The 22676-nt window shown below is 38.6% G+C and overlaps 1 protein-coding gene across 17 annotated transcripts in view; it reads left to right on the forward strand.

Annotated features, from left to right (window-relative positions):
- Positions 1 to 22676, forward strand: part of LOC131682014 (mucin-19) — a 642211-nt gene that overhangs the window by 148526 nt on the left and 471009 nt on the right. The gene's annotated exons all lie outside the window — the stretch shown is intronic.

The raw sequence follows: 22676 nt of genomic DNA on the forward strand, positions 1-22676 counted from the left end.
ATCACGGTCCAAACTAGTGATCGCGTGCCGAACTCAATTCGAAGAACTAAGCATTGTCAACACAATCTACCTTGTCTGGGTGCCCGGACATTCCGGTATTACTGGAAATGCATGGGCTGCCGAATTGGCCAGGGCTGGTTCGGCGATTGACTTCGTTGGTCCTGAGCCTCCCCTGCCAAGGATAAGAGAAAAAATACGGTCCTGGGCTTCGTCCGAGCACCGCAAATATTGGAGGATTATACAAACATTCGCCAAACAAAGGCGTTTCTAGGGAAAAAAACCGTGCTCAGTGACTTCGAAAAATCTCCTACATTTTTCGAGGCTCCACTGCGGCATGCTGACCAGGGCTTTAAACAGCTACTGCAAACTCAATTGTCACATGGCAATTATTCAGCGCGCTGAGTCTTTTTCGTGTAATCTTTGTGTATCCGACTACGGATCCTCATATCATCTGATATAACTGCACAGCAGTAACGCAATTGCGATTTCGAGTTTTCGGCTGTCCTTACATAGCCGACACCATGTTTGGATGACTGAAACTCAGAGTCATACTTTCTTTCTTACTACTTTCTCATACAATGTGGTAAAGAGCTTTAGGCTTACTCGCAGGCGAGTTGAACTACTTGTGATTTTAACTTACCCGCTGTTTGTTTTTGTTTTTGTGCTGTTATTTATGGTTATTAATGGTATGTTTGTCGAGAACTGAGCTACTTAATGCTAATAAAATGCACGCTGATTTTCGGTTCTTTCATATACATATAACTAAATCGAATGAGATTGTGTGGATACAGTTTAGCTTAAATTAAAAGGCACTATTTACTTTAATCTCAACCGTCGCAATAACACAACCACGCATGGATTAGACTATATGAAATGGGTAAAATATATTTTCAAAATGCTTAAAATATTTTTATATCGTTTACTAATATTTTGAAATAATAATGCGCAACCGTATTTAAGATTCACGTATCTCCCGTATTTGATCGAGCTAACTAGGGTTCAACACTTTTTGCATGTTCCAATTCAGCTTAATTTGAACATGGCATCTCTTTAGAGTAAACCAAACATCGATGATTTAATTTTCATTTAATTTAATGCGGACCGATAAATTAAATTTTTAGCACACGCGGCAAGCGGGAGTAAAACCAGTCGCTAGAATACGTATGCAAGTTTCAAGATGATCTCCAAAACTGAAACCACTCGGATGAGATGCTTTCCATATTTGAGAATAATTGTTAGGCATCATGCTTCTCAACTAGCTAACCGGAACAGAGTTCTGTTTTCCCACACATACGGTTGCGGTCTTCAATTGCTGTTGAAAAGGTCTGTATTGGAATTTGTTTTTAGAAGTGTTTCGGAGCGATATGTGCAAAAATATCAAAAATTTATCGTGAATTGACTGAATTATAAGATTTTAAAGGGGTGGGCGTAGCGTATTGGTAAATCGATTGCTTTGGACGCAGCGCACCTGGGTTCGAGTCCCGACCCCGCGCATAGGGTTGGAAATTTTTCATAAGAGATTTTTCTAACCCGAAGAGGCGAATGACCTTAAGGTTAAAACCTCTATAATCGGAATAAAAAAAAGATTTTAAAGCCTAACCACTTATAGTCACATACCGTTTCTGTTGAATCTGCAAAGAGTACCGTCATATAGGAAACAAAAACATAATTCTACGTTGAAATATGGTGTATATCCAATTGAAAATCAGTGTCTTTTCTGACAATTACCCTGTCCCTGTACCCTGGTGGTAAGCAATCTACAGGAAACCACTGCTCTACTCGAACTCTCTTCTTACTTGGCCAAGGCACTCTTCAACCTCAACAAACGCTATGTAACTATGAAAGTCAAATCGCTTCTTGTCAATTCTGTCAGCAGATTAACTTAGTTTTGAGAAGGTAGCGAAATGGCACATCAATTTATTTCTAATTTTCAAATTTAGTCAATATGGATTAAATAGGATGCTGTACCATCTGTGTGATGTGATGTTTATGCACTTTTCAGTCTAGTGCAGAATTATTTTTTGTTACTTTTAAATAATTATTGAAATAATTTGCCGAAAGGCCCTAATTGATCACGTTGATGTTCAAAGGATTTTTTGTTAGTTTTGATCATGGAGGTGTTAACTTTAGGGTTATTCGCTTCTTTTTAGGGTTACAAAAATCTCTAACCCTATGTGCGGGTTCGGAATAGAACTCAGGTAAGCTACATACAACGCGATCGACTCACCAACTACAGAATATACGACTCTAAAAGATGTTTGTTTCTTAAGTTGCTAATCGTGTAAATGTTTCAGTTTCAAGCGTCACATATATTTGTTATTATTTTTTACAATTTAACGTTACTGCTGGTATTTTTTTTAATGAACCTGTAAATATAGCTGCAAGGTCCAGTAAACACAATAATATGAATTGTTTATAGAATTTTTGTTCTTTTTTTTATAAGTAACGCACAAAATCACAAAAAAAAACAATCAATAGTATTAACCAATCCATAATTATTTTCCTAAGAATTAACCAAGAAAGTATTTCGAGGCAAAGATTGTGTAAACCCCTCCCGAAAGCAAATCTCACTAAGCGCGTAAGTCGTTAGTTTCCCATCAATCACGAAGCTTTTCTTCGACAAAAAAAGCCAAAAAGCTGCCGCCCTCGGCGATAAGCGCTGTTGAACGCGGGGGAAGTGCATGCATCGCAAATCGCCAAATGACACGGTCGGTCAGCCGGTTAATCGAGTTTCGCCCGAATTATAGCGGTGGCGCCTACCAACAACGATCCTAGCCTAGCTCTGTCGCGAGCACAACAAGCACCACCACCGTCACCATCACCACCACCTAATCGCTGGTCGAGTGGGTGTTGTTTTGACCGCATTAGCGTGAGTAAGAGAACGCTTATCGCACGTAAACAACATGCCGATAGTGCATCTGGAAGCGCACACCGCCGCGACCGGTAGGCAGGCAGGCAGGCGGCACATGACGGCAATGACTGGCGGCTTGTTATCGCGACAAAGTGGCAAATTTTCACCGGACGCACCTTACTTAATACAACGCGGGCCGGCGGCGAACGGTTCAAGGCTGCTGAAGGAGTCGCTCTTATCAGTCAATTTGGAAGGTGCACAAGCGGATTGCTTCTTTTTGGTTGCGATTTTTTTTTTTGAATATTGCAAGTGGACAAATTGTGGTAAAAAAATGGCAGCCGGTAAACTAGTTTTCATTTTAAAAACTAGTTAATTAATCGATTCAATCCTTGAAAATGCAAAACGTTTGGCTGTTATGAATTTGAATAAAAATCATGTTAAAACAAATCAACTTCCAGAACAAATTGGCATGCTAGCTAGATTAGACCTGTCAAACAGTATTAGCAGTGGTGCGCTACTACTGTTTTCTATCCTGTATTTGCTTGTTGGCTTTTTTGTTCAGTCATCGTGCGCGCCAGCAGACGTTTATCTGCGTCATAAGGCTGCAACAGCGCACGTCAAAGCGAACATTAGTGTCGATCTTGTTTTTGTCTCGGTACTCTTGGTCCCATTTAAGGTGCATCAGATGACTTGTTTTTGGCTATTTTCATTTAATCTTTATGGTTATGACTAGATTTTATCAGATTGATTGTGCACTTTAGGATGGCAACATCGGGACACTGACAAAATCAGAACACATTTGTTTTCTACTTTTAGTAAACCAATGCTTTACATAAAAAGTTGGCATTACATTCGAAGCTGCGAATTATTTGCCAGCATATTCTATTTGTTCTGTACAAAAATGGACGAATTGTAAGCCTAAATTTTCATAAAACGGGACTCTAAAATAGGTAAAAATACTTTTTCAATGAAAGATCCATTGCACGGTAATATTTGCAAAATATAGCCAAAAAATTTTTTTGGAGAGATTATTACCATTTCAGAGTAGTATCCCTATTAGTTTAAAAAACAGACAAATATTATTATTTAAATCCGCAGTGAAATTGCCAAGAAATACAGATCCATCGTAATTGTCTCCGTTTCGAGCTCTCATCAGAATCCGATAATATTGAATTTAACGCAATGACTAATTTCAATGAATTTCAAAAAAGATTTCATGCATAAACTATAGCAAGCATTAATTTCATTGATATATAAATATGTATATGTCATCGCTTTGAATTCAAAGATATGGGCTGTATACATGTTGTTTCCGTTCATTATCCGTTTGATATTGCGGCCAAAGCTGCAACAGCCATGTTGGTCCATGCGGGTTCGCGACAATATGAGTTGTTTACGCCTTCAATCCGTTGTTCGAAATCCTTGCGTAGCGACGCTCCACAGTGGTCGGAAATGCCAAAAACGTGAACTTAATTCACTGGAAGCCAAACCATCGAATATATTCACAGGGTGTCTTCGGAAGAATTGTTCGTATGAATATTCCCCACAATCCGATGAAAATTAAAATGATGCATGGCTTACTATGATTGAACTAGAAAAATAAACTTTTTATACTGACGAAGTAGAAAGTTAATGTCTTCGACAAAGTTTTAGAAATGCTCATAATGATGAATTTTATTGAACAATTTGAACTTGTAGGACTTAAGGTTATCGATTTACAAAACGTTTTCTATGGCAACCCCCTTAAATTTAGTTTTTTTAATATAACTTTTCACTGCGACTTTTCGTGAAAACAATGTTCCAAACAAATGTTATGGTATTAAAACCACATAACACTGTTGAAGACTGTATTAAAAATACTCTTTCGTTTTAGAGTTATTGATGAATTTAAAAATTTTTACGCCAACTATGCAGTTGAAGTTGAGTACAAAGTACAAACCAGCAGACACTGTTTTCAATGTTCAGACTACGCATAATACAGGTAATAAAGATAAGAAGGTTTGATGCGGGGTACTCTAGAACCTTATGAATAGGGTTAGCTCACTTTGCAATGTTTTTTTTACTTTTTCCATATGAAAATAATTGAAAGTTTTTTTTGGATTTTTTCGTAAAATTTTGTAATTAATGGTTTAACATTCATTATGACATGCGTATTTGAGTATATATCAGTTTGGGATCACCAATGATATTAAAAACTATATTTTTGCACCCACGTTTATAAAATCGGAAATAATCATTTTTGAGTAAAACCCATTCTTGCATTGAGTATTGAACCAAAAATCACAAAAATTCACGAAAATTTTTTTTGCTGATTTTTGTATGGAAAATGTCAAAAAACGTGATAGAGTAAGCTTACCCTATTAATAGGGTTCCACGAATCAAAACTTCTTGTGATTTTAATCGTATATCAATGATTATTATCTGTTTTCTAACATTTTAAATGTGCAGAGGGGTTTCAACCAGTCAAAGTGATCTAAAGTGTAAACTTTTTGGGAAAGAGTTTTATTTTGAAAATAAAGTTGTTGGCAGTTGTAATTCAATAGTTTTGGACATTTTCAATGCTCAATACGATGAATCAAAATTGGGTCCGCCAATGCGTCAAAGAAGAAATTTTTTCAACATTTTGGTAATGAGTTTTATATTAAAAGGCAAGTTGTTGGCAGATGACAATCAATAGTTTTGGACAATTTTCAAAATTCTGGGAATGAGTTTCATATTGAAGGAAATGTTGTTGGAAGTTCTCCATAACTTAGGACAATTTCAATGCATTTAGGGGTCCACCAATGTGTCAAAATAGAATTTTTTCATCTTTTTAGGAATAAGTTTTAAATTGAAGGGCAAATTATTGGCATTTGAAAATCAATAGATTTGGACATTTTCGATGGAAAAGTGAGTCAGTTGATGAATCAAAGTGTCAGCTATTTGGGAATTAGTTTGATATTGAAGGGAAATCAATGGAAATTCAATTATTTACCATATCTTAATGCGTTAGCTTAACTGAGCCATGGGTAATTTGCATGGTGGTCTGATTATTCTGAAACCGTTCAAACATTGTATTGTATTTTTTGTTTCGATTAGAGAGGGTTTAACCTTAGGGTATTTGCGAATTTTTCAGGAAAGAAAAATCTTTTTTTGAAAAACTTCTAACTCTATTTAAGGGGTTGGGAATTGAACCTCAGTGAGTGGCCTACAAGACAATCGATTAACCAACTACGCTATGCCCACTAGTTTTTCGCTATTTGGGAGTACACGAAAAAGAGAAAAACTATGAAAAAATTCACATTCCGAATGGATTTTGATTTTTTGATAAGGCCGTCTTTAGCACAAGTTATGATTCTGACCTCTATGGTTTGGAAATCGAAACATCTGTTGTCATTAGAATAATTTGAACTCCATCATTGGTCAAAATGCCCTTTTTTAAATGTGTATATGTATGTTAGGATAGATTATTAGAGTTCTTATTCGTTCATTTGACACGGCTCGCTACGTGAGCTTGCGGAGTGTTGTGTTTTTTAAATATTTACAGGAATAAATTATAAAAAATTATTTAATGTATGTCCAACGAATTTACCTGTGCGGATTCTTTTCCACGGTGGTGGAGCTTTATTCAGCGTCATCTATTACCGGTCCTCTTCCTTGGGTGTCGGTACAAATGCCCACTCCGAGAACATTCTCATGGATTCAAACATCATACAACCCCATAAAGATAACATAAATATGGTCGGCGCCAAATTTCACAACCATCAAAACACCATAAAATGATCACAAAAACCCATAAATGCACCAGAATATGTTTTATATGGACTCTTCCGGACCATGGTGATGGAATTTTCAAGAGGGGGTGAATTTGCACCATGAACATCGAGGAATTATGGGTTTTCCGTTTCCTCGGGACGCGATTAAAAGAACGCGCACAATAACATTCAAACGCTCGAGCTTTTTGCGATAATACAAATCTGAACGCAAACATTACCATTCCTGCATATACACAATTTCGCAAACATATAAACATCCTGGCGAATAAATCGACTTGGCAGCTCTCACGAATATATAAACGCGGCTTTATGTACCAACATACAAACGCCCTGTCTCGATCGATGATGAATAATACTGGTGCGGGAGCTCCCACTCCAAAATACAGAACATATATACACTAGACAACAAGTTTCAGGGCACCATAATTGTAGACCCCTTCCAGGTCAAGGAGCTCACTTTATTACTTCATTTGAACCGTGCACTCAAAATTAAACATCATTTATGTAGCATACGCGATATAAAAACGCCCCCACGCGATCAAACATGCTAACATAGAAACGCTCATGACCTTCGCGACAGTACGATAATCTGGCCAGGCATATACGCTCGTGAGCTCACATCCATAGAAACGTCTCGGTGATCAAGTCAATATACTAGCACTAACAAATTTATAAAAGCCACCTGAAGTGTGATTATACCAACGCTCGTTCCCACGCGAACATAAATCGGTCACGTCCGGAAGCCTCGAAGTCTCAGGGTGCCTAGTGATGTGAGGAAACTCAATCTCTTCGACGTGAATATGTAAGCGGTTACGTAGCTATACAATGTTACCATTGAAGCCCTTTGCCCTTTGAGAGAGGCTCTAGTTGATAAGAATTTGAGTACTTTCCCTAGTACTCTCTGCTTTTAGACAGAGCCACTCATGAGTTCCGAGCAAAGATCCAATTAGATAAAAAAAATCGATGTATGTTAATATTAGATAAAAGGTCCTGGCCAATTTTTAACCGGAATGTATCATAGTATAACTACTCGAATAATGGATGCTAACGTCCAGAGTAAAACGGTCAATTTAAAAATGTATCATTGTAATACACACTCACTTGGCATACAAACAACACCCATTAATGTGGATCAGAAAAGAAGATGGGAAAGGAAAATGGATGATCAAGGAAATAAAAGGAAATTGGGTAAAGGATAGGCAAAGTGGAGGTCTGCTACCGGTCCAACACCAGTTTGCTGATTTTTTCCACTTTAACCATCAAGACATTAAGATCGGCGAAAAAATTTAGAAGTTTAGTCAAGAATAAGTATAGAAGTTGAATACAGTATTGTCATTAAAGTCGCAAAAGTTCAACCATAGTTCGAAACGCCTGTCGATCATTACCGAAACGTGCTATTCGGTCCTTGTTCCGCCTCGTAATATACGAACCACGCTGTGGGAAGCTATAGGTAACTCAAAAAACTGCCCCGCATCGACGGTTTCCCAGCAGCAGTCTCGCAACTCGTCCTGGCGCGATCGTCGCACGAGACGCTTATCTAGCCTCGTGAAGCCACCAGCCACCCCTCGTAACCGAGAGAAGTCACCCGCCAACTGTCGTAGAGGCCCCGAACTCAGCTACCAATCGATTGTCGAAGTAGCCAGCAGCAGTCATCACCACGTCGTCGCTACCCGTTTCCCGCCTACCGTCGCTAAATTTCCCGAGAGATCCACACCACGCTGGCGGTAAGTGAGTAGAATAAATTAGCGAGTGCCACAACTAGAACACTGCGTGTTTTGCTCTTTCTGTTCAGTTTTCTCTACGTCCTCGCCGACCCCGAGAGAGAGTCCCTCCAGCGAGAGTCTACAGGGTAACAACAAACGAAGTTATAAACGCGAAATTACATACACGTGACAACAAAGCCTAGGAGATCACACCCATTAACATTCAAACGCTCGACTCCTGCGCGATAATATAGTCCTGGTCACTAACTTCAACATGCGATTGCTATCAACCACGCAAAACTACGCCCACGATCTGGCAAACATAAAAACGCTCTTGTGATCAAGTGTTTAACATCTACAATTTTAAACGCGGTCTCAAGTGCAATCATATAAACGCACAATCGAATTTATACGCGCGAGGTTACAAACGCGTTAACATGCAAGCGCTCGAATCCTTCGCGATCATCCTCGCACACCTAGACTTGCGATCTTGCAAACATGAAAGCGTCCCGGCGATTAAGTGAACGTTTTTGCTCTCATAACCAATGAAACGTCCGTGTTCATGCGATCATGAATCGGTCATCTCCGGAATACCCTACCCTCGGGCCTAGTAGCCTAGGCACAGGCCTTCAGTTGACTCAATCTAATAAAAAAAAGGAAAAATGACGTTGATAAACACTATACAACATGTTCCATGGTAACATGACCGGGAATTCTAGTGATATGGGAGAAGTCACTTTAAATTAAGTATCAGATTCACTACCAACGCGATTATTCAATAACACACATGAATATGCGAATAGCTACACGGTTATAAAATCGAATTTACACGCGAAATACACACGCCCACGCGATCGATCGCGGTAACATGCAAACGCTCTAGCTTTTCGCGATGATGCGCAAAGACGAACATGCAATCGCGTTCATCCACACACAACTACGCCAAAGATTTCGCAAACATAACAACTCCCCGATGATTAAATGAACGCTATAGCACTTATAAACTGATTAACGTGGCCACGCGCGCATACAAATGACTTCCGTAGTCCTTATACATGCAGAGTTAAAAATATTCAAATTCATCGAATGAAAATTGATCATATTCAGCCGCATTCATTTTCAATATTCAATGACGCAGCCGAAAACGTCAAACGAACAAACCGCCTATTCATCCATGCAGATTTTCATTCGTCTCCAATTATTACACGAAGCGACCGTGAAGCAACGAAACAAACGCATCAAATAGGCCCTGGCACAATGTAAGCGATGATGATTGTTGTTTCATATGCTTTACCGGCATTGGAAAACATTTTCCTAGATAATTAGTGAAATGAATATATTGTAAGATTTTCAACTGAATGAATAAGGATGGATATTTGAATGAATATTTTTTCTATTCACCGCGAGTCGCGTCAGGTTTATTTTCAGCCGTCAAAAAAGAGCTTCGATTATTTTTAGCTCTGCTCGCTTGTATTTGAACCGTACAATGAATATCACACTCAGAATCACGGCCCGCAGTAATTGGTCTTAAGGAATATTTAAGTAATATTTCCCTTTTACTCTGCAGTTATAGAGGGTTATGCTGACAGAGAACCCTTTCTAGAGCCAAGCTCCACAGCTCCGTTTCGACTATTCTAGAAAAAGTAATAATAAGGCAGGAGAACTTCTGTATTTGATGATTCAATTCGTTCATTATTCAAGACTCCGTAAAAATTAGTATCGGGGAGAAATTCAAAATGGCGATTTCTCTCCGTCTATACGCGCGGAACTCGGTCCGAAAACTACAATCCAGCAACCTCTTGTAGCAAACTGAAATCAAAATTCATTATAATTTCTGTAAGGCACTGTAACTCTGTGCCTGGGTTATACCTAAAATTAGCATAAACAATTATTTATTTACAATTTTTGGACGTGATTCATGTATAAAAGGTTATAAAAAATAATTTCCTAATTAAAATGCTTATTATGCAATGCTGTACAGATTTTCATTGCCTTGTAAGCAAACGGAAATGGGTCAAGATTATATATCAAACCGCCATCGCTCTACAATCTGTGCATTTCGATTCGTATCCAGCTGCAAAAACAACTAGAAATACCTCATGATTCGATACATGCCATATTGAAGTAGTCATTAAAATATTTTTCCCTGGGAGACCTCGCCCAATTCGTCCAATGAACTGCATCTATTAGGCTAAAACGAAACCCTAGTTAATAACTTCCAAATCAAGCACCCGAATAGATGAATTGCAGCGATATGTAAATTTTGTAAATGTTAACATGATTTTAAAGGAAATGTAGAATGACTTTCGTGACTGCTTCCGAAAGCTTAGCGATAGAATCACGGTACTGACCGACCCAAAACGGACGGAGTCAGCCACGCAAAAAAAAAAACGGATCACTACCACAGGTGTTCGGTAGGGGAGCAGGAGTGTTTCGGATTTAACAATTTCTTGAACAGGCTCTCCGATTAGAATTAAGCAAATTATTTCAATCGCATTTACTGCCTTAAAGAAGCGCCAACGCCGCGGAAGGGGAAGGAACGAAATGCATGTTACTGCCATCGGTTATGGAACTCACCACACGGCACAGCGCGCGCTGACATCAAATGAATACCACCTGTATCCGGCCGGGTGGCCGCCCCCACCACCGCCAGTCCCATGTTGTCAATCCTCTGACCCTATACGGGTACGGTAATTTTTCGGCTAGAGGCGCCGTCGATCGCGCGAACCTGGAGTAGAAGGGTTCACTGCAGGTTAATTGAATGCGACTTCGCGTATGGTTAGCTGCTTGGTAAATAATGCATGCACGCGAAAGAAAAAACGGAACCCAGTCTATGGACGATGAAGGGAAGCGAGGGTCGGCGGCGTACCGTACTCTGTAATTGGTGATTGTTGATTGTGTAGTATTGACTTCATGCACAATTCGGTTTGATAAGGCTGGTGATTTGGGTTCAACTTCGTTCGGGACCTGACAAGAAGAAGGGGAGTTTTCTGTAACGGTATATGAAGCTTGCGTTTTTTTTTCCAAAAGCACAGTGATTATTGAGTTTTTTGAATGCCATATATTGAGCCGATTGACGAATTGATTGATAGTAAAGAATTCTGAGTCGAATGTTTATTGTTTCTCTACATATAAGAGTATCGGTTTTTTTTAAAAATTTGGTAATTTCTTTTAACCTACCATAACGAGTAGCTAATGACAGGATTGTTTATTGATGAATCTAGTTGTGAGGTATGCAAACTGGGATTTTTTTTGTTGAATTGGGAGTTTTTATTCTAGAATTTTTAATATACCGTATGTGTGATATTGTTTTCACCATCATACAAATAAGATCACCTATAGAGTGTCTACATCGGTATTTTAAGTAAGCACCAACATCCGTAGATTGTGAAGCAATACAGATCGAAGCCGAATGTGCTACTTCAACAAAATTGGACTTCTTGTCACACCTCATAAGTGATTACTGGAATATCTGTCCTTCTGGGCGAAGTAGCAAGGCTAAAACCCTCTCCCCCTCCAGCGAAATTTTCAAAGAGTAAATGAATGAAAAAACGTGTTTTTCGGTGACTCCTAACAAATTCGTATCTTGTTTCGCTTACAAAAATCGAATGCGAAAATGTTGAAGAAAATTGCTATTGGGAACCACCTCGGTCCTGATACTCAATGCGAAGCCTCTCGGGATGAGTGAGTTACAGAAGCAAGAAGTTGTGCTCCGGCCAAATACGGAGGATATTTACTTCTGGTTCGTATAAAACCGAGTATTCGTGATGTGAAATATTTGCTGAAGGTTAAAATGGAGGTTAGGCTTACGGAAGTCATCTTTATCAGGTTCTACCATATCAAGTATTCAGTGCTGATAGCACTCAACAAACGGACCCAGGCGAAACCAGTCATGTAGCATGGCAACTTAGGACACGTGCTTGTGTGTGACAACGATCATCATCCCGAACATATGGACGATGAGAATTTTCAATTTTTCACTACAAGGTCTAACACTACTTATTTGCACCGTGGTGAATTAAAGATTCATGTCACATTTGGAAGACGTGGAATGCATTACAAAACATAAATCTAAGAACTGTTTCCCGGTATCTCAAATGGTGTTTTGTGGCGAAAATCTGGGTGAACTGACCCGTTTGCTTCTGCCTGACACTACAATACAACACATAATGCGATAGTACCATTACACAGAGAATTCTTTCCGCATCCACAATTTCTAATACCTTCACCTGAACCTGAAACGAATGCTTAATTAGTGGCAGCTATTCAGGTAATAATGAGAAACGGCATAGGCTGCGTCAAGTCTCTCCAAATGAACAGCCAGCAGCATCATTGAGGTTGTTCACACTTCTGACCCGTAAGGGCTAGAAACAAGGAAGAAATCCGTTTTTCGTGAACAGTATGGCAGCAATCCCGATGATGATGAGGAAATGTACGAGATAGAAATGAACGACCACCAAGATGCTGTTGGTGTAGGGAAAAATATTTCCCCGCTTTGTGAACAGGTCTCCACGCGCAATGGCTAGTCGCTCGCACGAGATCTGCCGGACCACAATTAAAACTCGTTTTATTATTTTTATTGTTTACATCATGGAAATTTAAAAAAGATACAAGGCTGTGTTTAGCTAACGAATTGAGCCGGGTCATAAAATACTCGTCGGCTCAATAATATAAAGTAGAAGTTTTATAGAATACTGAGTACTAAAACTCTCCAAAAATCGCTAGTGATTGCCACGTTTAACAAAACTCGGATATAATGTCAGATATTGGCCAAAATAAAGCTTGTTATTGCAATGAAATTAAATTTTTTAAATTGTGCACGATTTAAATTTCTGTATTGGGTCAGTGAACTGTACGCTTGGTATAAACACCAGGCATCTCAATCAAGCTGTAATCTGTTTATCTCAAATTTCGAGGCAAAAAGACTAGCGTTTCAATCCGAAAATTGTAAGCCAAACACATAACCTTAAAGTTAATACAGCGGACAAGAATCTCTAGGCAACCAGGAGAGCGACTAATATGGTGTAACTGGTTGAATCTATAAGTTAATATGTTTAGATTGTTGTTTAGATTTCATGTTTTCAGAATGTGGCAACCTATCGTTCTTTTTTTTGTTATGGAACAAAATGATAGAGATGATCAAATCACGGTGGAAAAGGAATCAATCAATTGAAATCGACTCAAGAGCACCTCTTCTTTCTTTTCTATAAACTCAACTCGAGTTCTTTCGGAATTGCGTCCCGATCCTCTCATTTTCGCAAAACCCTTATGTTTTCGATATCCGTACGACTTAGGTGCAACAGCTTCAATTGAAACTGTTTCCCAAATTGTGGTAAAACTAATCTGTTATCAAACAGACATTACAGTTTTCTTCAATTAGCTGAACATCTCGTCCAATCTTTATGGTGATTGTGGAAATAAAATTAAGAGCTAATTATTTTTATTCCAGAAACAAACCAATTACTGAACAGATTCGTGTCAATATATTTGTTGGACGACTATCGTGACATTTGCAGTCAGCTTAACAATGCCGTCAATACCGCACATACAGAATACAATAAGAATGTCCTAAAAGCTTTTTAATTAAGTGAAAACGATACTCAAAAGTGGTAATTTCCTTTAACAAATAAGGCTTGACGGGTATATTGGCTATAAATGTGGTGAAATCTGCCGTTTTAAAAATGTATTTTGTGAAACAATTCATGTCACCTCTGACGTCCCTCAGGGTTCCCACTTGGACCATCTTCTTTTGTCTTGTACAGCAATGACAATTATTTTATACTTAAACGTATAGAAGTGCTTGTATATGTATACGACATGAAGCTCGTTATGGAAAAATGTAATGCAAACAATGCTGAAGTATTGCAGAATTTCTATTTGACATGTGGTGTATTAAAAGTTTACTACAACTGAACATAAAAAAATGTAATTCAGAAGCGTTCAACAGAAAATCTGATTCCCAATCAATAGGCGTATATTTAGGAAACCATCTTGTAGAAAAACGTAAAATTAAGCAAGATTTAGGCGTAATCTGAGACTCCAAACTCACTTTTGTTTAACATTGCAATGCAATAATAAATAAAGCTAATAGCATGTTGGGTTTCATTAAACGTGTCAGCTATAATTTTGAAGATTTATACATTTAACATCACTATACAATACATACGTCAGATCAATTCTGGAATATTACTTTATTTATTTAATTTTTTTTTAACTTTGTATGCGACAAGCGCATACAGATTACAACTTAAAATATAGAACTCAAACTTAATATTATTAAACAAAGACGTACAAAATAAACAATATATAACAGTTAACTCTACACAATAGTTTACAACATTAGTAATTTCATATCCCATTTGTTTTAACGTACATCGTTCGGACTCCATATTGATTGTGAAATCCGCGGAAACAAATTCCTCGTGGCCAGGTTGATGGGAGTTTGTTTTATTTTAGCGTCTATTCCCACTTTGAACGAAATAAAAGGCATTGAAGTTTCTTCCTTTCAATCTGGTGATAACTTTTTCACTTCTATTGTGGTAGGTTAAAGTGCGGCAGCAACCATATTGGAGATATCTCTCTCGCATTTTTGACTCTTGTAAAAAACAACCAACAGCGTAGTCCATACACCATCCTGTACGAAGAACGCATTGGATCAGTCCAAAAACAATATCTCTTTTATGCAATTCGTAAACTCAATTCGACCGCTTTACCTCTTCCATCATATGAGGCACGCTACATGCTCATTAACATACAAACATTTGAAGAACAAAATAATCGTTGTGAAATCATTTTTGTAGTTCTACAGCTGTTTGACGAAATAAAATAAATAAATACATGAATTGACGAGTTCACTACGAAATCATAATAGCAAATCTAACTGTCTGAAGGAACTAGAAACTTGGCCTTAAACAATGCCGCTCACAAAAGTTTTTCAAGAAATTTCTTAGGGATATTCATCTGATTCCTGCGATTATTTAAAGACAGAAAAAAAAATTAACAGCGGCCCTTCGGCAAAAGGGAAGTAGGTGCGATGTGTTTTCTTGCACGTGTTGGAAACAAGTGATGCTGAAATTAGTGAGCTTGTCCATATTCATAGCTTCTAGGTATTTTGGTGGTGCCATACATCCAGCAAATTTGACGTAATTTGGAAAATATCAGTAATCAGTGCAGTAATTCTTTCAAAAAGTTTTACATATCCAATAGAATTGCCTTGACTTTCAGCATTATCACACACATTGACTATTTCTCAGTAGATTTTACCATAAGAGATTGAGCGCCATTTCATACATTGATTAATCGTAAATACTTTGTTTGCAGCACTTTTAGAATTTAATGTGGCACATATTTTTGTTGAAATAACAAAGTTATTATCTCGTCTATTTGAAAAGTTATGAGCGATTTTTGTTGAAAAATACATCATTTTTAAAATTCCCTCGGCATGATACTGTACCTTGTTGTGGTCCGAGGGCTTTTCCACCACAGCAGTATTACAGTGATTATATCACAGAAACTTGGGATACGATTATTTTCTTTTTAGTCAAGCTACATTGTGATCAATTTTAGTACTTAACTTGGCGACCTTTATTGTCCACTGCCATGGTCAAATAATATACAATGTTGGTTTAGGGCCCAATGCTCTCTGGAGGCACCATTCTTTTATTGCTATATTTTAAATTGGATCCATGCTAACACTCGCTAACACAAATTGTTTATTCTCTCATATACACTCACAATCTCTTATTCCAAACGTACAAACGTGGCCTTCGCGTCAACATTCAAACACCCCGGAAATTAAATGAACGTTTGCACTTGCAAAATTTACTAACGCGTTCTCAAGCATCAACTCACCGCTCGCGCAATCATGGATCAGTGACGGCCGGAAGTCTCTACTCGTGATCCAAGCAACCCAAACTCATGCCTTCATTAGGACCAATAGAAATAAAAACTAGACGAGACATCTACACGCGATCATTGAAAAACATGCGAATGCCATACGCTTATAATAATGTGTCCACGCGAAGTTACATACAAACTAGCACACCCGACAAAAACGTCAACATACAAACGCTCGAGTCCTTCGCGATCATCCACGCACAACCCCACACACGATCTCGTAAAAGGGATAACACCCCGGTGACTAAGTGAACGGTTTAGTACTTATAAATTCACAAACGCGGTCTCAACAGTGAACCTCCAAATGCCCGTGTTCGCGCGATCATAAATCGGTTTCGTCCGGAAACCCCTATTCTTGGCCCTAGTAGCTTAAGTCCAATGCCTTCAGGTAGACTAATCAAAAAGATGATGCTCATATCCACTAAAATACACGTTCCATGGCGAAAATCGAATTTATACATACGAAGTCACATACACGCGACAAACAAACATACAAATGCTTGAGCCCTTCGCGATCATCCACACAACCTACACTCGTGCTCTCGCAGATAATATGAACGTCTCAGCACTTCTAAACATTCAAACGCAATCTCTAGCGTAAATCTACAGTCCCCCGCACTCGCGCGAGCATGAATCGGTCCCGTCCGGAAGTCTCTATCCTCGATTCCAGTCTAGGTCCATGCCTTCAATTGAATAAACTATAAAGCTCTCATATCCACTGGACAACACGTCCCATGGCGTCATGACCGGGAACTCTAGTGATATGGGGTAACTTACTCCCTTTCAGAATTTGATCCGTACATCGAAAACTAAATATCAGAATGACGGTCTGCGTGGCCATCCAAGAACATACGCGAATGTGTGAATGGCCACAGGGTTACAAAATCGAATTTATTCACGCGAAGTCACACGAGAGCACACGCGACAAACACGTCAACATACGAACGCTTAAGCTCTTCGCGATCATCTATGCAGACCTACGTTCGCGATCGCGCAAACTTAATAACACTCCGGTAACAATGTTAACGTTTTAGTACTTACGAAGTTACAAACGAGGTCTCAAACGCGCGCGATCGTGAATCAGTTACGTCCGGAAATGTTTACCCTTCATTCCAGCAACTTAGGGTCATACATTCAGTTATACCAATCAAAAAATAAAGCTCGCTTCCATTAGACAACACGTTCCATGGCGACATGACTGGGAACTCTAGTGATATGGAAGAACCCACTTTGTTCTAGAATCTGAACCGTACACGAAAAATTAAGTATTAGATTCACGGTATACGCGCGGTCCTTCTGGAACACGCGAATATGCCAAAGGCAAACGGTTTAAATATAAAATTTCTACACTCGAAGTTATATACACGTTGGCACACCCGACATACAAAGGCACACGCGATCGAACACGTTAACGTACAAATGCTCGAGCCCTTCGCGATCATACACGCGATCGCGAGTCCCTACACCCGCACATACCTGAACCGTACAATGAATATCATATTCAGAATTACGACCCTCTACAATTGGCCTAAAGCAGTGTTTTAGAGGGCGACATTGCCTGTCTCGTCTGCAAATTGTAGTATGTGATTCTGACGGGGAGCCCTTCTACAGCTCCAGTAGGACAACTCTCGAAAAAAATACACCATTTTTAAAATTAAATAATTTTTTTACAGAACTAACTCCTTCGCAGTTTTTCCACTAAAAACTAGAAAAGTTGCGATGTTTCAAATGAAATTAAAAGATTAGAAATCCATTCTCAATTTTGGAAGAAAACCATTTTTTGTTTTGAAAATCGCCTGTAACTATGTAATCAAAAGAGATAAAAACTTTATTGCTTCGGCAAAAATGTTCATTTAAAAAAGTTATAATAATCTCTAGAACAAGGTATATGTGAAAAATATGCACATAAAAAATATTAATAGAAAACCATTTTTTAAGAGCCACTCTGCCTTAAATATTGCAAAAATCGTAACACATGAACCATTAGAGATAGCCTTATAGTTCCTTCAGAAAAGTTGCTTCAGTTTGATTGATTTATATCTTTGTAAAACATTATGTAGCTGAATTTTACATATCTAAAAAGTTGATACTTTGAACGCTTTAACCACAACGACCACCCTAATCGACAAGAAAGTTCTAAGAAAGGTTGTCAAAGATACTATATATCCAAAACCAATGGCTTGGACGCAAACAAATCCAGGAATTTTCAGTCTTCCTAAATAGCTTTGGGGCAATAGTGTGGTGTTAGGCTTTTTTTTCGATTAGCCTATAATTTTTCTTAAACAGGAAAAAATCTGGGCAGTTTCCTTCAGTAGATTAAATCAAACAAATTTATATTTTGCACTGCTCGTAAGTTCACGAGTTCCGAAATAAATACTGTTGTTGTCGAATATGCTTACTTCAGTGATTCTCAACCTGGGGTCCGCGGATCCCTACGGTTCGTTGCTGGGGATCCGCGAAGAAAAATATATTTTATATGCATGAAATTCCAAGTCTTTTCCCAACAAACTAAAAATAACATATTGCTAGCATACAAAATCCATGTTTATCCGTGCGGGTTCGTAGCAATCCAGGGTGATTTCTAAGGCTAACCCCTACTTTCTCTTACAAGTAAATCGTCACCGCCCCATCTCCGACAGAATTCACTCGTTATCTATTTTTAGCTCCAGTAGATCGTGTTCAGGCTTGAGATATTATTATCACTGTTTGCTTCTTATTAGCAAGCTCAGACACCGCCAGACTTTGGTGCTGAATAAAGCTACGGGGAAGCATATTGAAGTGTGCCCTCAAAGCCCATCGGCAGATGCTAGCGGTAAATCCAGCCGTTGATAGAATTTACATATATTCCTTGTTTTGACGTGAGTCATGTTTTAGTTGTGTAGTTGTTCTCACTTGTCTGACAATATTGTGTGACAGTACACAGACGTCTTGAATGTAAAAAAAACTACGCAAAGCGGTTAGTACTATACTCCGTAGCGAAAGTTGACCTTCTGTTGCGACAGACTCCACAGCCGATTGTTAATGTACAGGACAATTTCAGGGCTAGTGCTACGATCCTACAGATCGCTAAGAATTTTTCCTGGCTGGGACTAGAACATACAACGAGTAAGCCATGAGTCAATCACCTTACCCTCTGAATTGTCGCATCAGGGCCAATCTTAAAAGTAGTTTCATTTAAATTAAAAATATCAGAAACTTGTGTTAGCCACAGGACACCAGATCGTGAAAATAATAGTTGAACCGTTTGTCCGTATCTACAAATTGCCTGCCATATCTGAAGATTTATAGCAAATTTCTACACTCTCATCGTTCAAACATTCTTGGAATGTGTTTCTACTCATTCCGATTTAGCTCCTTCTACGCCTTAGAAACGTGTAGTCTAGAACAGCTTGTTTTTCTATCGCCGTCATTAAGTACGGCGCGTAATGAACTTCAAGGCTTGTTATAAACATCACTCAAGTATAGCAAGTCTCAGAAAAAATGGATCCTGCAGAGATACAGACCCGGATTACACTATTATTCGTATGCTTCGTAAGCGTATTGAGGTCGTAAATATGGTAAATGAAAACTTGGTCATTGATTAAGCTAGTAACGTATCGTAACTGAACGACTTTAAGAACCTCCCTTTTAAATAACTAAACAAAATCAGACCTGAAATTTCTTGGATTTTTTTAAATTTTTTTATTGTTGAATGGTGCAAACATTAACACACATACGGTAATTTTTTATTCATTTTAAAATACGTGGAAACCCTGCTAATTGTCAACCTAATATGGCTCAAATATTCAAAATACGAAACGGTAACGGTAAAGTTTCCTGCTAGCTTTTCACTGACGCAATTGGGGCCACCGAAAACATATAGCTACCGAAAATGACCGTCACTGACACCGCTGATGCAATTACGCGAACCAACCTCGAAGCTTTACGCACCTTTAGTTGGTACCGTGATGTACCTAAGTGTTGGTATAAAATCAAAGTGCCTGTTGAAAACCGAATAAAACGGCCAACCGAATACAAAGAAAAAACGCCAGCTTAGAAAACAGAAGAAGAAAAAAACCCCACAATGCGTACGTGCGTTCCCCGTCATTTGGCCTCGTGGCCAGCGAAAGTCCATTCCCAATCGGGGTCGGGCCACGACGCAACACCACGGGCAGCCTAAAAATCATTTGTGCGTTGGAGAGATATTCGAAGGCTCTTTTTCGCGCAATGGGTTGAATGGGAATGGGATTGAAGTCGAATAATAACAAGACGAAAACGAACGAATCGCAAGCTTCCAGTGGACCGCGCTATTCAGCAATCAGCACATTGTGGGGCTTCAAGTGCAGCAAGTCATCGATCGCCGCGCCGGTTCCTCTCCCTTTCGCGCCTTTTGACGAGACATTTGAGAATCGTCTCTGAGCAGCAAGGCTCGCGTCGTCAATCCGCCATCCGCCTTAGGAAAACGACCTTACACACGAAGGAGTTTGCCGACGACTGGATGATGGAATCCAATTCATCGAAAAGTGTGCAATAACGAATCCATTTAAATGGCAGGCATAGCAGACGTGAAATTGCGTCTGTTGGAACGATTCGCGATGGCCGCGAATTTCGACAAGGCTGCTGCTGCTTGCTGCTGGCGGTGGTGATGGTGGTGGTAACTTTGCAGCCCGGGTTGACCGAGCGCCAGCGTAGCGCAGCGGTAAGGAGGTCGAATGATTTGGCTGGTGGATGGAGTTAAGCGATGATCGTTGAAATAGTTTCGGCGTTCGGCGAAACTGAACCAACTCGTACCGAAAGATAATTGCGATACCGTAAATCGAATGCTAACGGAATACCAGTGTAGGCAAGATGTTGGGGGAAGTAGCTTATTTGATGATATGTAGCAGTTTTGATTATTCCGGAGAACTGGCCCCACTCGCGGCCGAGTGATGTGTGAGGTACTAAGTTGCACAAATAGTCTTGTCTTGACTGACTATAAAAGATTTTGGTATTGTTTATGAGGTTTTCAATAAAATTAATTATTTATACTACTAACGGTTGCCTAATTTTAAGAAATCCTTGGGACCAGTAATATTAGGAGAGCAATTCAATTTAACTCTCTAATAGTGATTACTTTATTTCTGGGGCATTTTAGCACTTTCTATTTGTTGGCAAAACAAAAATCAATTTTCATAGCAAGTGATATAACTATACAACTATACCACTATGATGCATCTATAAAATCACTTATATTTAATAAGCTTATATTGTTTTAAAGCGGCGGTTCTTAGCATTATCACCGAGTTCTGATTTATTTGTGGTATCCTCTGCGGAACTCTATTTGTTCGATGCAAATAATTATAATACGCTCTTTTAGTACATGAATGTTTATATTTAAATAAAAAAAATAACAAAATTATCAGAAAAAAAAATTAATCAAAAGGATGACTGGATTGATCAGCTTTTATACGCACACTTGCCACTTATTCTGATGAACAAATCAAGTTCAATGTATCGTTTGCTTTGGGATAGTATATTGCAGTTTAGTAGTTTCGTTTCGAAGTTAGCGGTGCATTTGGAGTTACTTTTAAATGGTGCGAATTTCTTCGACTTTCATAGCTGACCCCTACAAGAAACCCTAATTTCAACAGTAATGCAAGTAGGAGCAAAACGTATGTTCTCGGTATTCTCCCTTTGTTGTAAATTGGTTTCCTTCTTCTACCACTCATCGAGCCTAATCCAGCACAACTCATTTCAGTTCACGGCGCGCAGCAGCTTAATGCATTAGTACGATTTGCCTTTTCACACCATGGCTCCATCTTCTCTTGTACAACCATGTCTTCTCGCTAGTTCCTGCCTCTTCCGTCTACCAGCAAATTACAAATTGCACAATTCGAAACAGTTCATGGGCCTATACCAAATCCAATATCATTAGCTACTAAATCGGTGTTTGTTCTTTAATAGATACAGATTTAGCGGCACATCGAGCACAGGCGTCTAAGTCGAGACGACAAACTAACACTGTTCGACAAAGAAAAAACAATTTGTGTATTCTGTGACCGTATATGGTTTTTTGGAAAGAAGAAGAAAAATAAATGAAAAATTGCGTGTTCCATTTCAATTTTTTTTTGTTTTATCAATTCTTAAAATAGTTCCCCAGTGAGAATGAAAGTTGAGCGAAATAAACAAAAGTTACATACGTGAGTACTGAGTTGATTAGCGTAATTAAATTTTATGTCAGGAATACTGATAAATGTCCAAAACCAGTGCGTGTCGTTAACCTAATATATCTCGATATCCTGAATGAATTCTCAATAACTTTGCTGAAGATTCTTCATTATTACTTCTAGTAGTATTATTCATCAAAATTATGTTTTCCAACAATTCACTGTGTTATGTTATTAACCTTCTTAGAAGATACTGAACGTCTTAAGTTGACGGTTTCGATCGCATTAATCTGAAACAGTTAACTTTGAAGGTTCAGTGTCTTCTAAGAAGGTTAATAACATAATG

This window comes from Topomyia yanbarensis, chromosome 2 (genome assembly GCF_030247195.1).
Source record: "Topomyia yanbarensis strain Yona2022 chromosome 2, ASM3024719v1, whole genome shotgun sequence".
NCBI classification, from domain to species: Eukaryota; Metazoa; Arthropoda; class Insecta; order Diptera; family Culicidae; genus Topomyia; species Topomyia yanbarensis.